The sequence below is a fragment of the Hyaena hyaena genome, unplaced genomic scaffold (assembly GCF_003009895.1).
Source record: "Hyaena hyaena isolate Hyena2069 unplaced genomic scaffold, ASM300989v1 scaffold_2248, whole genome shotgun sequence".
Taxonomy (NCBI): Eukaryota; Metazoa; Chordata; class Mammalia; order Carnivora; family Hyaenidae; genus Hyaena; species Hyaena hyaena.
In genome coordinates this window covers 1-16,264 of record NW_024082885.1, presented here as the reverse complement: position 1 = coordinate 16,264, position 16,264 = coordinate 1, and positions in this window count along the sequence as shown.

Sequence of the window (16,264 nt, the reverse complement as noted above, 5' to 3'; positions counted from 1 at the left end):
TCCTTTCACTGGGACCTACTCCACTGTCCCCATGTCACTCTTCAACTGCTGCGGTGCCCAAGCTGGAGCCCAGCCCCTTCAGGGAGCACCAGATACAAAGGGGAGGGGAGGCCAGATCCCGGCTTCCCGGCTTTGGGCCTGTCCGGGGTCTCCGTCTGCAGGCGGTGGAGGGAGGGTTTGCCGTTTCTCTTCGTAGCATAGCACACGCCAGTTGGAGATTTGATTCGTGACTTCATTTTCCTCTGAACCCCACGTCCTTTTCTGATTTCCCAACTTTCTTCTCCTTCTGGAGCTTCTCAGTCACATATGGTTTTGTTTTATATTAACACAGAAGAGTTAAGACCCTTTTATCATATTAAACCCACGCCTCAGGAACGTACCCTCTCTCCCCAGGGTAGCCTCCCCCAGGAAGGCCTCCCCCCCCATCACACTGATGTGGCTCTTCCTTGAGGCCTTGTGTCTTGAGCCTGGAACAGTGAGGAGCCCCAGATACTTGAGAGGCACTAGAAAGGGCCCCCAGTGAGAGTTGTCGCCCCGCCCCCGCCTTGCCCCGCGGCTGGCAAACTCCACAGGCGTAGCTACTCTCTGCTGTTCTCACGAGGGGATGTGACGCGGGACATCGCATGTACAACGTGGGCCGGGTGCACGCGTGTGTTTGGGCCCACTGCGGACAGATAAGGCTGGCTGATTTCCTTTCTTGTAAGTCCCTGGCCCTGGGGCCGGTGTAAGATAACACTGGCAGGACGTTCTGGGGAATAAGCAGCTATGGGAAGGCAGGATTGATGACCCCCGTTCTCTCATAGTGGTGTTTCAAACAGCAGGTCCAAGCCCCTTCCTGGAGGATCCCATGAGGTCACTGCAAGGGTGTTTGGGGAAGCAAATTGTGCTCAGAGACTGAGCAGTGTATTTAACACAGGCCCGCTTAGGAATTTCCTAAGCCAATAGGATGCAGGGTAATGTCTTTTTAAAATGTTTTCATTTATTTCTGAGAGAGGGTGAGAACACAAGTGAGGGAGGGGCAGAGAGAGAGGAGAAAGAGAATCTGAGGCAGGCTCCAGGCTCTGAGCTGTCAGCACGGAGCCTGACACGGGGCCTGAAAATTGAGTAACAGGGAAAGTTAAGTCAGATGCTTAACCAACTGAGCCACCCAGGTGCGCCCAGGTTAATGTCTTTTAATAAACTAATCTGGACGCATCATAATCCAAATCGATCACACTATTGTTGCAGGTAAGGGAGATGGAAAGAGTCAAGTCCAGATTTAGTTGAGGCCATACCTTGATATGAGTGGGTAATAGGGGCAGGTGACTTAGCCAGCTGACAGGTGACCTCCGGCTACCACTGCAGGAGTCAAAGTCCCCGTTGCTAGAGCAGGTTACTAGGGAACCAATGTCACATCCAGTGTCACCGGGCAAGAAGATGGCCTTCCCAGGGCCGGTGTTTTGCTTTCCTCACTGTTGGAGACAGAGGCGCTTTTACTGTGGCAGTAGCTAATGGGCCCAAGGTCTTTGGAGAACTGTTGAGATCAGCAAAGTGTGGCCTTGCCCAGAACAAACACTCTTGGATTGCCCTCCCAAACTCTTGATATTTGTAGTCAAAATGTCCCTTTACATGGACATGTTGCTTCTTTATGTATTTTTTTTATAGATAAGCCCCCTGGGAGGGCTTTCAGCAACTGAGCTCCTGTGTTTTCAGTGAGAACAGATGAGATAATGACATCCTGACACAATTTGCTTCATTCTTCTATCAAAAGAACTTTTTTGTCTGTGTCATCAACAAGTAGATTTGAAATAATACCAAACCACCGCGCAACAAAGAGATGGCTGAGTTCATACCTTTTATATTCCTACATTTCCATCACATACCACACACACTTTTATGCTCTACTATTTCTATAAAAGAAACCAGAACAGATTTCAACTGGTTTTATACAAAAATGAGGTCGATCCATGGCCCCTAACACCCAGTGGCACAAAAGAGTGTCTGTGACACGTGGACCGACCCTGAGCAAGAGCCATGCCTCCTCGTGGCAGCGGTAGTGTGAGAGTGGCAGAGGCTGCTGGGTAGAGAATCAGCCTCACATTTCTAGAACAGTGAAAACCAAGCCCTAGTACCCGACCTAAGGCAGAGAGGTAGAAGAAGTTTTGTAACAACAAAAATCACTAAATTGTTTGATTTTTTTGTCGGGAGGTCACTTTATCTAAAAAATTTTATTGGAGCAGTGAATGAATGTATGGATCTGAGCCTCATAATCCAAAATTTGGAGTTTTAGACTCAGCAGCCATTTAAGAATAGGTTAGAAAGATTACTGCTGAATCACTATATCAACACACACAATTTGAGAATGCACAAAATCACCACTGCTGGTTTAAGAGTTATAATTTATCTAAATGTTTCATAAGAATTCAAATAACTAAGTCTTGATATATATTACAGGAAAACCTACTAGCGGGTTTCTTAGCATTAGAAGAATCCCTACCTCTGAATGTCTGGAGCCCAAGGATAGCAAGAACATGGGGTGGCTGGGTGCCTCAGTCCATTAACCATCTTATTCTTCTTGATCGCAGCTCACGTCTTCATCTCAGAGCCCTGAGTTCAGGCTCTAGGCTGGGCTTGAAGCCTACTTACAAAAATTAGCAAGAACAGTTGAAGGGGGGAGATATGCATATATTTTTAAACATTTTTATTTTATTTTTATTTTATCTTATCTGTCTTATTTTATTTTATTTTAGAGAGAATGCCACTCATCACAGAACCTGACATGAGGCTGTATCCCCCAACCTTGGGATTGTGACCCCAACTGAAACCCAGGGTTGGGTGCTCAACTGACAGAGCCACCCAGGTGCTCTGAAACACTTTTTGAGCTTTCAATCTAACTTACAGGCATTTTTAATAAAAATTCACTTCCATTCTTGAAGGGCAATCTCATTTCTTTCTGATAATATTATTTTTTACTGAGGGTGGATTACATACATTTCTTCCACAAGAGAAAAGGCTTCAGGTTACCCCTTGCCTCACAGTGATACAGAGCATGTGTGCAGAGAGTACGCCGTAGGTAAATTCAACAGTGTCACAAAACAGTTGCTGATGGAAAATACTCATACTACACTAAAAAGAAACCTGATAAATCTTCCAGTAAATACCAATACCCTCAATTTCTTCCTCAACCTGGTAAAGAGCATCCGTGAAAACCCACAGCTAATATACTTAATGGTGAAAGACTAAATACCCCTATGACGGGAAACAAGGCAAGTGTATTTTATAGATGCCCCTATTCTGGACTTCTATATGAATGGAAACATATGGAAGATGTGACCCTTTGTTTCTGGCTTATTTCACTTAGCAAAATGTTTTCAAGATTCATTCATGTTGTAGCAGGTATCATTACATCATTGCTTTGCATGGCCAAAGAATATTCCATAGATGGGTATATAATTTGTTCATCCAGTCATCATTTGTTGGACATATGGGTTGTTTGTGTTTTGGCTATTATGAATTCACATTTGTCTGCAAGTGTTTGTGTTGCCGTATGCTTTCATTTCTCTTGGGTATATATGCTAGAAGTGGAATTACTGGGTCATTGGTAATTTTCTCTTTACTTGTCTGAGGAACTGCTGGACTATTTTGCAAAGGGTCTGTACAGTTTTACATTCCTATAATGTGTGAGGATTCCAGTTTCTCCATATGTCTTCGGTGCGTGCTAATTTCTGTTTTGCTTTGGGTTTTGTTTTGTTTTGTGGCTAGCCTAGTGAGTGTGAACTGGCACCTGTTTGTGGTTTATGTTTGCATTTCCCTCGTAACTAGTGACATTGACCATCTTTTCATGTGCTCGTTGGCCATTTGTATATCGTTTTCGAGAAATTTCTATACAAGTCCTTTGCCAATTTTTTAACTGGGGTTTTGACTTTTCATTATATATGCTGGATATTAGAATAAGCAACTGATTTTGGTCAACAATAACCAACAATTCAATGACAAAAGGAAAATCGTTTTAACAAATGGTCCTGGAACAACTGTGTAGGGAGAATGCAAAAGAATGAAATTACTCTTACCTCACATCATATATAAACATTGACTCAGAAGGAATCAAAGACCTAAATGTAACTCCTAAAACTATAAAACTCTTGGAAAAAATGTAGAGGTGAATTTTCATGACCATGGATTTGGCCCTGGTTTCTTAGATATGATTCCAAAAGCACAACTAACAAAACAAAAAGAAAATAAATTGTGCTTTATAAAAAATTTTTAAGTTTTTCATCAATGGACACTATTCTAGAAGGAAATGAGAACTCACAGAATAAAAGAAAAATCTTCAAATCTTGCATATGACAAGGTATAGTACCCAGACGATAAAGATTTCTTACGTCTTGACAAAAAGACAAACAATCCAGTATTTGTAAGTGGTCAGAGCACCTGAATATACATTTCTCCAAAGAGTGTATACAAATGGCCAACACCCACATGAAAAGATGCTCAATGTCATTAGTCATCGGGAAAATGCAAATCAAAACCACAGTGAGATACCTCAGACCCTGGAGCTGACCAAAACCCCCCCATTAGATTTGGGAGGTACCCCCCTGCTAACTGCTAGGTCCCTCTGTGCTGCTCGTCCTGTTGCTCAAGGTGATACCTGTGAGATTCGTCCCCGTTGGCACGGACCCTCTAAGTCCCGAGCCTTAAGGACCCTTGCACCTCCTTTTGCTGTGAGTTGCGAGGGACAGAATGTGCAAAGCCTCCCCTTCGGGAACACCAGAGGCCAAGTCAGAACTCGCAAGGGGAGGGGACAGGCGCAGGGAGGAGGTGACAGAATGCAGAGAGATTGAGTGGTCCCATGTAACCCAAGGATGGAGGGGCGTGGAGGAAGGAGGGGTCGCCCTGACGTGCGGGCAGGTGGAGGGTTAGGGAGGACTATCCCTGACCAAAAGCAGGGCTGGAGTCAGGTAACTACCCCACTGGCCAGGACAGTTGTGCCTGTCACTGTGCTGCTTTCGCAGCTTCACCTCTGTTGCTGTCCGCTGGCTGGTCCCCTGGGTGGGACATGTACCTAGGGCACCCCCCACCCACCCCGGGCCTTTCGCCTCAGCTTGCTTCTCAATAGCAGAAGTCATTACTCCCATTCCGACTCCCCCTCTCCCCCCGAGGGACTATTGCTGCCTCCTGCACTCTCTCCCCAGGGGCCCTCCCTGGGGAGCCGGCACCCCAGAAGTGCCCACATGGGCTGGGGCCTTCAGTCCACTACATTCTCGGCTTCCTGCCACCGCCGCCTCCAAGGTTTCCCCAACATGCCAGATTTGGCCCCGGTAGGTCCCGACTTTGGGGAGAGTGAGAAGAGCAATTACTTTCAGGAGGCCCTGATCCTGAAGGTGTCCATTGCCATATGAAAATGCCCTATGTATGATTTTTTTAAAAATGTTTACTTAGTTTTTTTTTTAATATTTTTTATTTTTTTCTAAGAGAGAGAGAGAGACAGCGTGAGCAGGGGAGGGTCAGAGAGAGAGGGAGTCACAGACCGAAACAGGCTCCAGGCTCTGAGCTGGCAGTCAGCACAGAGCCCGACGCGGGGCTCGAACCCACGAACCGTGAGATCATGACCTAAGCGAAAGTCGGACGCTTAACCAACTAAGCCACCCAGGTGCCCCATAAAAATGTTTACTTAGTTTTGAGAAAGAGAGACAGAGGATGATCCAAAGCAGGCTCCAGGCTCTGAGCTGACAGCACAGCACAGTGATACAACAGGTATTCCTATTAGTGCCCCGCCAGGAGGTCCTTTCACTGTAGAAGCTTTAGAATACTTCTTTTTTTTTTTTTTTTTTTCTGCTGGGAGTCTCTGGACCATGTGTGAGTCTGTGATCTTCTGATGCAAGCTCTTGACCCCATGCTAAATACCATAAGAGGGGCAATTGGTGGCCACAAACTGGCTGTCCTGGAAATAGGCCATGAGCCTGTGGCTTGCCATACCCAGCTACCGATGATGCCTCGGATCATGGAAGGACCACCCTAAAGTCTGGGCACAGATACTAAGATCTCCTTGCTACATGGCAAAGCCCAACCTGGCCCCTCTGGCTTATCGTAACTGCAGGATAGAGCAGCATTCTCTGCCTCCACTCTCTTGCCAGATGCCATCGTGTGGATGTAGATCATCCTTATCCTGGAACCCTCGACCTAATGGGGAAGCCCATGGGATCAACTGATTGAAACGCAAAGGCAGTTGGTCCACTTTATCACCACCACCATATGCAACGGAGCTTGACCAAGAAGTTTCTAAAAAGGATAGGACTCAAGGCTCAACACATTTGATTGAAATTCAGATAGTTTCCCTAGGACTCGATGACCTTGTCAACAATCTCCTGAATCTGCAATTACAGGCTCTGTGGCCACTGACAGTAGTCGGGCCATCTGATCCATCAAATGGCACCACAAAAAGTTCTTCTCTAGGATTTGTGACATTGGGGTAAAGAACTCTGGGAATGTCTTGGCTCACAGATGTCAAAAACCTAAATCAGGTATGCAAGATTCCTTCAACATTGGAAGATTGACTCATGTAGTCCTGATAACCTCAAGGAGAGGGGTGGCACCAGAAAACCTGGTCCCATACTGGATGGGACAATGAAGAGCATCAGCCCCTCTAGCCACGTTTGGGTTTCATGGACTCTTGAGGGCCGACTGCTGGAGGAAGAAAGATAGCAAAGACGGCTCTGCAAATCTCTGCTATGTCCTTCTAGAAAGGCAGGTGAGGCTCAGAGGGCATTGCCAGGGAACAATATCCAGCCACAGACATTCAGTTCTACGGTAACAGCTATGTTGATGCAGTTCCAGTCATCAGGTTCTTCTAGAAACCCAAAGACCTCAAGACATGATGCCTTGGAATACCATTTGGTTTGTTTGTCCCTAGAGCTGACTCTATTAGGAGCACATCCTGGAAAGAAGTCACTCCTCCACACACGTTGGCTGACGTACATTCTGAAGACCATGCCAGGATGCTGGAGAGGCAATTTTGAAAAGGACATGAGTCATCTCCAGAGCTCACAACCCGTGTGGAGCTCCAGGGGTGGTTCTGAAACTAATGAAAGTTGTATGCAGGATGAGCCGACTTTTGTCTTCCGCCTGTGTCTTTCTGTGTACCCTGAGTTTTCTTCCAACTTTTAGGTTTTAAAGCACTTAAACCAACAGAAGAGTTGAGACGGTAGTACAGTGAACACCCATAGACCATTTACCTACACTCGGCAATTGTTCCAAGCTTATTGCGGTTGGTCCTTGAACAGTACAGGTTTGAACTATGCAGGGCCACATGGAGGTAGAGTTTTAAATTGTTTTTTATTTCTTTTAGATAGAGAGACAGAGCATGAGCAGGGGAGGAGCAGAGGGAGAGGGAGACAGAGAATCCGAAGCAGGCTCCAGGCTCTGAGCTGTCAGCACAGAACCCGACATGGGGCTTGGCTCAAATCCACCAACTGTGAGATCATGACCTGAGCCGAAGTCGGACACTTAACTGACTGAGCCACCCAGGTGCTCCATGGATTTTTAAAAAATACAGTACAGTAGTGTAAATGTACTCTTTCTTCCTTATGACTTTCTTTATAACATTTTCTTTCCTCTAGCTTACTTTATTGTAAGACTGCACTATATACTACATAAAGCATATAAAGTATGTGTTGGGCGCCTGGGGAGCCTAGTCGGGCAAGTGACTAACTCTTGATTTTGGCTCAGGTCATGGTCTCAGGGTCTTGAGATGCAACCCCACGTACTGAGATTCTCGCTCTCCCTCCGCCTTTCCCCTACTCTTACTTGTTCTCTCTCTCTAAAAATAAATAAATAGATAAAATAAATAAAAGATGTGTAAACTGGATGTTTATGTTATCAGTAAGGCTTCTGGTCAACAGCAGGCTGTTGGTTGAGTTTTGGGGAAGTCAAAAGGTGTTTTTTTTTTTGAGTGTAGTTGATATACAATATTACATTAATTTCAGGTGTACAACATAGTGATTTGTCAAGTTTTTATGTTATGCTGTGCTCAGCACAAGGGCGGCTACCATCGGTCACCATGCAATGCTATTACAATATTATTGACTATATTCCTTATGCTGTGCCTTTTATTCCTGTGACCTATTCATTCCATAACTGGAAACCTGTTTCTCCCATTACCCTTCTTCCATTTTGACACCCCCCCACCCCCCGGCTCTGGCAACCATCAGTTTGGTCCCTGTATTTATAGGTCTGATTCTCTTTTCTGTTTGTTTTTCATTTGTTTTTGCTTTTTTAGATTCCAGGTATGAGTGAAATCATATGGTATTTACTTCTCAGACTGACTCATTTAACTTTGCATAATAACCTCTAGGTCCATTTATGCTGTAGCAAATGGCACAATCTCATTCTTTTAATGGCTGCATAATATTCCAATGTACATACAAAAAGATGCTCAACATCATTAATCATCAGGGAAACGCAAGTCACAACCTCAATGAGATATGACCTTCTACCTATCTGAATGGCTAAAATCAAAAAGACATGGAATAACATGTGTTGCCGAGGATGAGGAGAAAAGGGGACCCTTGTGCACTGTTGGTGGCAACGTAAATGGGTTCAGCCACTCTTCAAAACATTAGGAAGTTTCCTCAAAAAATGAAAAATAGAAATACCATATGATCCAGTAATTTCACTTCTGGGGAGTCAATCGTTTTACTCGAGTTTATGACTATGCTGGGGGAGGGGCTTGGTGCCCCAAACACCATGGTGTTCAGGGTCAAATGTATATTTGATTCTCTCTCTCATTCATTTGCTCTGTCTCTGCCTCTCTCTCTTACACAGACATATTTTTATAGTTGTAATTCTACTCTCAGTCCACAATCAAAATTTCCCAATTATCCCAATATCATTCTTTGTAGCTTGCTTCTTTTTTTCTTTGTACCTTATAATCAAAGACTATACAATACATTTAATTGTCATATCTCCATAGTCTAATTTGGTACAGAAAACATCCCCTCTTCTCCAGTATTTTTTTTTCTTACAAGATAGTGATGTTTTTGAAAAGTTCGTTCTAAGTAGAATGCCTCTAAATTTTGATTTGTCTGATTTTTCTTCATTATCAGGCCAAAGTTAAACATTAAATTGTCTCAAGATTTCTCCATTGTATTTAATGGAGAACTTCCTCTTTATACCAAATAAAGAATCTAAGAGTGTATAAAGGCCTGCTTTTCTTACAATGTTTCACTCAGTGATTTTTGCATCCATCAATGCTCCTTTCTTAAATAATTATAAGGGTGGTTGAAAATGGTAATGTTTCTGAGGAGACCTGTTAGTCGGCATATATTTGTTCATGGTGGTTTAAACTTTCTGCACTTCTCATGAAACCTTCAGCTTAGAGATGTGGGAGTTTTGGTTGGTTGGACGGTTGGTTTAGATTTTGACCATTTAATTACTTTGGAATATGTCACTTTTTGCAAGCTAAGACATAGAATCAAACTGTGGTAGTCTCGTCTAGGAATCCAGGCCACATCTTGCCTTCTTCAGTGGAGTGACATCCTAATGCAAGGTCCTAAGAACGGGTTTATGATCTTTAAATAATAACCACGTATCTACATTTTTCCCTTAGAAGACTCCCAGGAGTCTAGTCATTAAAGGCATGATACACTGAACATCCTGATCCACAAAGGACAGAACGACCCAAATTATATGCTGGCCCCCGAATTGGGGACCCAGGTTAGAGCCGGACAAGGACTGGCAAACAGAGCAAGTGTTTATGTTTTGAACACTGGCTCTGGAGTTTTAAAAATTCCCAGTTACCTGCAAAAAGAAAGCACGTAAGAAGTATTTCAGATGCACCTGCACTGATCCTAGATTTTGCCAAAGCCTTCCACTAGAACACAAAGTTAGAGGTGAGTGTCAGGGATAAGATACTTCGATAGTCTGAAAATACATGACTTAGTAATAAGAAATGTGACACAGTACATTCTTCCGTTTGCCACTAGAACAAATGGACAATAAGGACTGTTTAAAAGAAAGGCTCAAGTCTGTAATGGGGGATGGAAGCAACGCTTCCCATTACAGAATAACTCCAAATTTCCTCTACCAGTAACAGGGCTACTCTTCCAGGATATATATTTAAATTAATGTTTTATTTATTTTTGAGAGAGAGAGACAGACAGAGAATGAGTGGGGGAGGGGCCAAGACAGACAGACAGACAGAATTGGAAGCTGGGTTCAGGCTCTGAGCTGTCTGTTGGCACAGAGCCCAACGTGGGGCTCGAACCCATGAATCTCGAGATCATGAACGGAGCTGACGTCGACCACTTAACAGACGGGAGCCACCCAGGTGCCCCATTCTAGGGTATATATTTAAGTGGCCAAACCTCTCAGGAGCTCTTGCCAGGGCCAGGAGTGAAAAAGAGAGCTTAAAAGAGTGTAATCAGCTAACTGTAAACTCGATCAGTTAACACCTTCAGAATGAACTTGTAGAATCTGCTGTTTGCTAAATATCTGCCATCTGCAGAATTGCATCATCTCCTGCCAGTGTTTCTGCTCAGTGTCTTAAGGAGCTGCCCATCTGTGACTCTTCTGCTAGAGTTCAGGTGGGTGCCAATCTTCAAAGTCTGGAATGTCAGGAGTACCCCAGGGGCATTTGGATGTAAGTGACTCCCTGGTGGTAAAATGCCACCCCCTTCCTCCACAGCACACCAGGATGCCAAAGATCAGGCTGTGATGATCAGGATGGGAAAAGCCTCTTCACCCCCTCCTTGGCTGCCTGCAGGGGGACCCTATGGTAATGAGAAAGGCGCCAATCAAAACCTGCACTGTAGCCAGCACAAGCACAAGGGCCCTCTGTGGGATCTTAGGAGGGCTTTTCTTTTTCTTTCTTTCTTTCTTTCTTTCTTTCTTTCTTTCTTTCTTTCTTTCTTTCTTTCTTTCTTTCATTCTTTCTTTCTTTCATTCTTTCTTAATAGCTCAGGGTGGGCGGCTTGATGTACTCTGACTCTACTCTGGTTAGAGAGGATAAATCTTACATGTGTGGATTGATATTTCAATTTCTCTTGCATGAATGGGTATGTTAGGCACTGTTCGTGCGATATATAGCCTCTTCCAAAAATCCTGCAGTAACCCCTGCAAGGGAGAGGTCATCATCCCCATACTGGAGATGTCAGAGACCTGAGTTTAGAAACACTGAGTTACTGGCCAGAGCCAGAATTCAAACCCAGATCCATCAGACTCCTGAGCTCTTTTTTATTCACCTTTAGACCATATTGTCTCCGTGTGAGAGAATAACATTTTATTAGTAATCATGAACCATGGATGTCACTTTCTCTGCTAATCTGTGAGGCTCAGAATGGGCCGTGCTAACCACCCACACAGATCAGTTACAAAGTTCTGATGCCTGGATGGACAAAAAGGCCTCTGTGTGACTGGCCAGGAATCAAGAAGGCTTCCTCAAGTGCCCACTGGCTAACGTACCCCTGTTCACTTGGCCTGTGTTTTATATTTCACAGAAGACTCGATCCTTTTGGGGTTTTCCAATAGCTGTCAATACTGAGTTCACTGAATTGTGCTAAAACAGGAACACCCATGCCCAGCATACTCCGTGAAAATGGATGAACCCCAAAGGGTGTTTATAATGCAAAAAGCAGATATGTGACCTCCTCAGGTTGAACCAGAAAGATTTTCCTGGGCTCTCGCCAGGACCGGGAAACACTGTAAGGACCCTGAGGCAGCTGACTCACAGCCAGCCTCTGGTGGTGAAGACAAACAAGTATGCCAGGAGATGACGGGACCGTGCAATGAAAGTCACAAACTGGGAAGTGTGGGCACCTGGAGTCGCTGACCTGGTATTAATAGGCAGGACAAAGTCAGTGGAGTTTAAAGCACCCATGAGATAATCTTAAGATGACCTGAACTTTTGAAAGCAGGATGTATTGAAATAGGGGAAATACGGGGCGCCTGGGTGGCTTAGTCAGTTAAGCGTCCGACTTTCGCTAAGGTCATGATCTCGCGGTTCGTGGGTTCAAGCCCCGCGTCTGGCTCTGTGCTGACTGCCAGCTCGGAGCCTGGAGCCTGTTTCAGTCTGTGACTCCCTCTCTCTCTGACCCTCCCCTGCTCACGCTGTCTCTCTCTCTCTCTCCTAGAAATAAATTAAAAAAAAAAAAAAGAAATAGGGGAAATACTTTTTGAAACAGGGGCAATAAGATCCAGGGGACTTTATTCATTTAGAGACAAAATTATCATCCCATAAATATCACTCTTTAAAATGTAAAATCTGATGATTTTTAATATGTTCATAAAATTCTGCGGCGACATCATTACATATTCCAGAACCTTTACATCACCCCCACAAGAAAGCAGATACTCATCAGCAATTAGCACCCTCATCCCCTATATCAACAGCCCTGGCAACCACTAATCTCAGTACTCGGTCTATCAACTTGGCTATTCAAGACATTCCTATACATGTGTTATATACAGTGTGTAGTATTCTGTAGCTGACTTCTTTCACATAGCACAATGGCTTTGTTTCTCAGGGTCTTTGGGTGCTTTTTTTTTTTCTCTCTGGGCCTGGTTTATTTGACGTAGAATAATGTCCTCAAGGTTCATCCCTGTTGTAGCATGTGACAGAATTTTCTTCTTTTTTAAGACCAAATAATATTCCATTCTCCGGATGCATCATGTTTGCTTCGCTCATTCACCTGCTGAGGAACATGTTAGGTTACTTCTACCTTTTGGCTGCTGTAAATAACGCTGCAGTGAACATGGGTCTACAAATAGCTCTCTGAGATCTTATTTTCAATTTTTGTGAATGTATAAACCCAGCAATGGGATTCATGAGTCACATGGTAATCTGTTGGTTTTAATTCTAGTCGACACAGTAGCAGAATGCTTTCGAGAATCATCCCCATTATAGAGTGTATGACTATTTCATTATTTTCTGAAGCTGAATAATCCTTCCTTGTATACACTATGCTTATTTATCAAGTAATCGATTGATGTACGTAGGGGTTGTTTCTTCTGGCTATCATGAATAAGGGCGCAATAAATATTTGAATACAACTGCTTGTGTGGAAATCTGTTTTGAGTTGTGATGGAGACATACAGAAGAGCGGAATTTGTGGGATGTATAGTAACTCTGTTAACATTTTGAGATATTTCAATACTTTTTATAATCCAATAATTTTATCTGGTCCAAGTACTTCCCTCAAGTTTGAGGTCTCTCGTGTCTCATAAGGCCTAAATGTCAAAACTCAAAACTGCGAATTTAAGTGCAACAGTGGATCGCATCCCCAGACACACTTACTAAAATGCCCATATTGGAACCCAGGCTAGAGCCGACGCCTCAGGGCATCCGGATACAGCGTAGAAATCCAAGTGTTAAACAAGCTCTCCCAGGAACTTCTCCCGCCAACGCCCCGCCCCAGTGGAAGGTGGAGAGCGCTGAGCGGGATTTAGGAGACAGTGGGACGCCCCGCCCAGACCTGTGCCTCTCGGGCTCCCCGCCCCCAGCTAAACTCGCACGTGGGACAGGACCTCGCCGCCCCCCACCCCCACCCCACCCCCGCCGCCTGGAGGACTCTCCCTGTGCCTTAGCAGCCCGCAGCAAGCCTAGGCCAGGCGAGTGCCCCTCAGCAGCACCCGACCCAGCTTCTGACCCAGCACCCGACGCAGGACCCAAACAAGCACCTGACCCGGCACTGGAAAGCCCGCAGGCAGCGAGTCCCAGAGGCAGAGGCGCCAACTCCCAGGCAGCGGCCGCAGGTGGCAGAGCTCCCTGGGGTGCCTCAGGTCGCCGTCCCCAAAGCTGACCAAGGGGGGAGCGTGCCTAGAAGAGACAGCACAGGGCCACTACATGTCCCCAGGCCCTGGAATAGAAGGAGTGAGAGTCCCTGTGCATGTCTGGGCCGGGAATGGAAAAACCATCATGTCGCTTGTCCCTGTGCATGTCTGGACACAGAGATGAAAGGGGGCTAGGTCCCTGTGCCTCCCTGAGAGCAGTGAATGGAAGAGACAGGGCTAGGCGAGTCCGGGTGTATCCAAAAGACACTTCCCAGTGATCTGAGATCCTTTGTCCCCTAGACTGCTTGAGGGAGCTGGTCCCCTCCAGCCCTGAGCTGGGCTTCAGTGAAAGTAGGAGTGACCAGCGATGCGACTTTGTCCTTCCAGGGTCCCAGGGATGAGCAATGGGAGGCATGCCCCTGTCGGGCCGAGTCCCAGCCGGCGGCTCCCTGCTACCCAGGCCCGGACTTGCCAGGGTTGTCCCCGACAGGGATCGCCCTTTGGTCAGCGGGACATCCTGTGGGGGGGGGGGTTGCCAGGGCTGTGGCCGCGCCCCAGGCAGCCGATTTGTGACTGGCTTTTAGACGTTCCCGCGACGTATCCCCCTCGCCTTTCTCCGAGTGCCCGCTCTGCAAACGTCTCTTTATCCGTGGGCCGTGTGAGCGCGGGCTCGCTCAGGTGGGTTTGGAGAGAAGCCGTGAGTCCCGGGGTGCAGTGACGTTTCCGTGTGGAAGGGCGGATGGAGGGACAGCGGAAGGGTCAGGCCCTGGTGGACGCGGGGGAGAGTTCGGCGCATAGGAGGATGGCTTCCAGCTGCGAGGCTGAGCGGGTCAGGGCGGGTCCACGCCAAGGCCGCCCGGATCCTGGATGCCCTCCAGCGACGGTTCGGTGCCTAGGCGGGAGATGTGGACGCTTTCTAGGAAGGAGCCCTCGGGGGCAATAACCTTTCTTGAGTGTTTCCTCTGTGCCCCGCACGCTGCCGTTCGCTCCCATGCAGCTGGGTCGCACACAGGCAGTTTTGTGAAGCTGAGGTTACAAGGAGAGACACTGGGTGTCCTTTAAGAAACTTGCCCAGGGATGGGATGAGGAGTGTTTTTGATGACTGGACAGGAAGAGAGTCACGACTATTTTTGTTACTTGATCTCTTCCAGGGAAGACGAAGGACACATGAATTGTGTGGGCGAATACAGGGAGAGCATGGGGGCGGTACCCATAGGTCTGGAGACCTATGGAGATGTGCACGTGACCACCTCTGTGACCTCACACATTGCACTAAGGACATTTGGATGCTTTTAGACATGAGCTTTGCGAGGGCCTATCCACTGCTGCCTCGTCACCGTTTCCCTCTGGCATTTACTGGGTGACATGGGACAAGTTATTCAGTCCTCCTCGGCCTCCAACTTCAGTTCCCTCGTCCTTATTTAGGGGATTACACTAGTGTCCGCCTCCGAGCTCTGGGTGAGGGCCACATGACTTAATATATGCAGGAGGCCAAGAACGGCACCTGTACAGAGAGCCGTGAACGTGATCGGTGTCCTTCGTCATTAATGCAGCCCCGATGGCTGACCGCCTGCCCTGTCGCAGCGTATTTTTCTCACGAGAAAGCCACCTGGCATGCCCTAGCAGGATGACGGTCACACTGGTGTGGGCTGAAGTCCACACACGTTGAGAGGAGAAGAATGAGGGGGTGCAGATGGCCAGCCTTTGGAGGCGTGGCTCTCGCTAAGACGCCCGTGGTGGAAGATGACCAAGCGTTCCTCAGAGCCACATGCACTTTCAGGGCGTTCACCAGTGATGTAAGCATTGCTCCCCGTTTCTTTCATGGCCTGTGTGTATTGAGAGACACAAGACAGCCCGTGTCAGACAGGGAGGGGGTTACAGGCCAGCATGTGTGTGGTGGGTTCTTCCAAAGGCAGGTGTTCTTAGCCTTGGGAGAATTCTAGAGCCAAGCTGCTCAAGACCTCTTTCTGCACTGGTGTCTGTGGCACGTCTGCAAGGTGGCTAGGGCCAGGATTGTGTCTTCTAATCCACTGTGACTTAAATGTCCACATGGCTCCAGTAGCTACCTTATTGCACAGCACAGTCCTAGAGGGTCCGTGGATGGGCTGGGACATTTCAGGAACCTCTTGGAAATTGGAGGCAGAACTGGATTTGAATGTGTATTTTTTTTTTCCAGGAAGTGAGTCCATGGCTTTTGTCAACTTCTCCAAACCACCAGAAAGCTCAGTCTGCTGCACGACGGCTTTGGTGCAAAGTAAGCAAGTGAAGGCGGGTGAGCACGGCCTCCGGTAACCAGTTCTGTTCCTCCTTTCTTGTTGTGTCCTGTCCTCAGCGGTGGGTGGCTCCCCGCTGACACGTGTACACAAAGAAACAGGTACACAAATTCATAGGCAACACAACCTACCCACATGCATCCTCCCGTTTCCTCAATATTGTGTTCTGGGGTGTGCCTGCCAGATCTGGCCACAGCTGGTGTTTGTGTGCCCTGGGAGCTGATTGTAGTTTTCAACCTGTTAAAGGG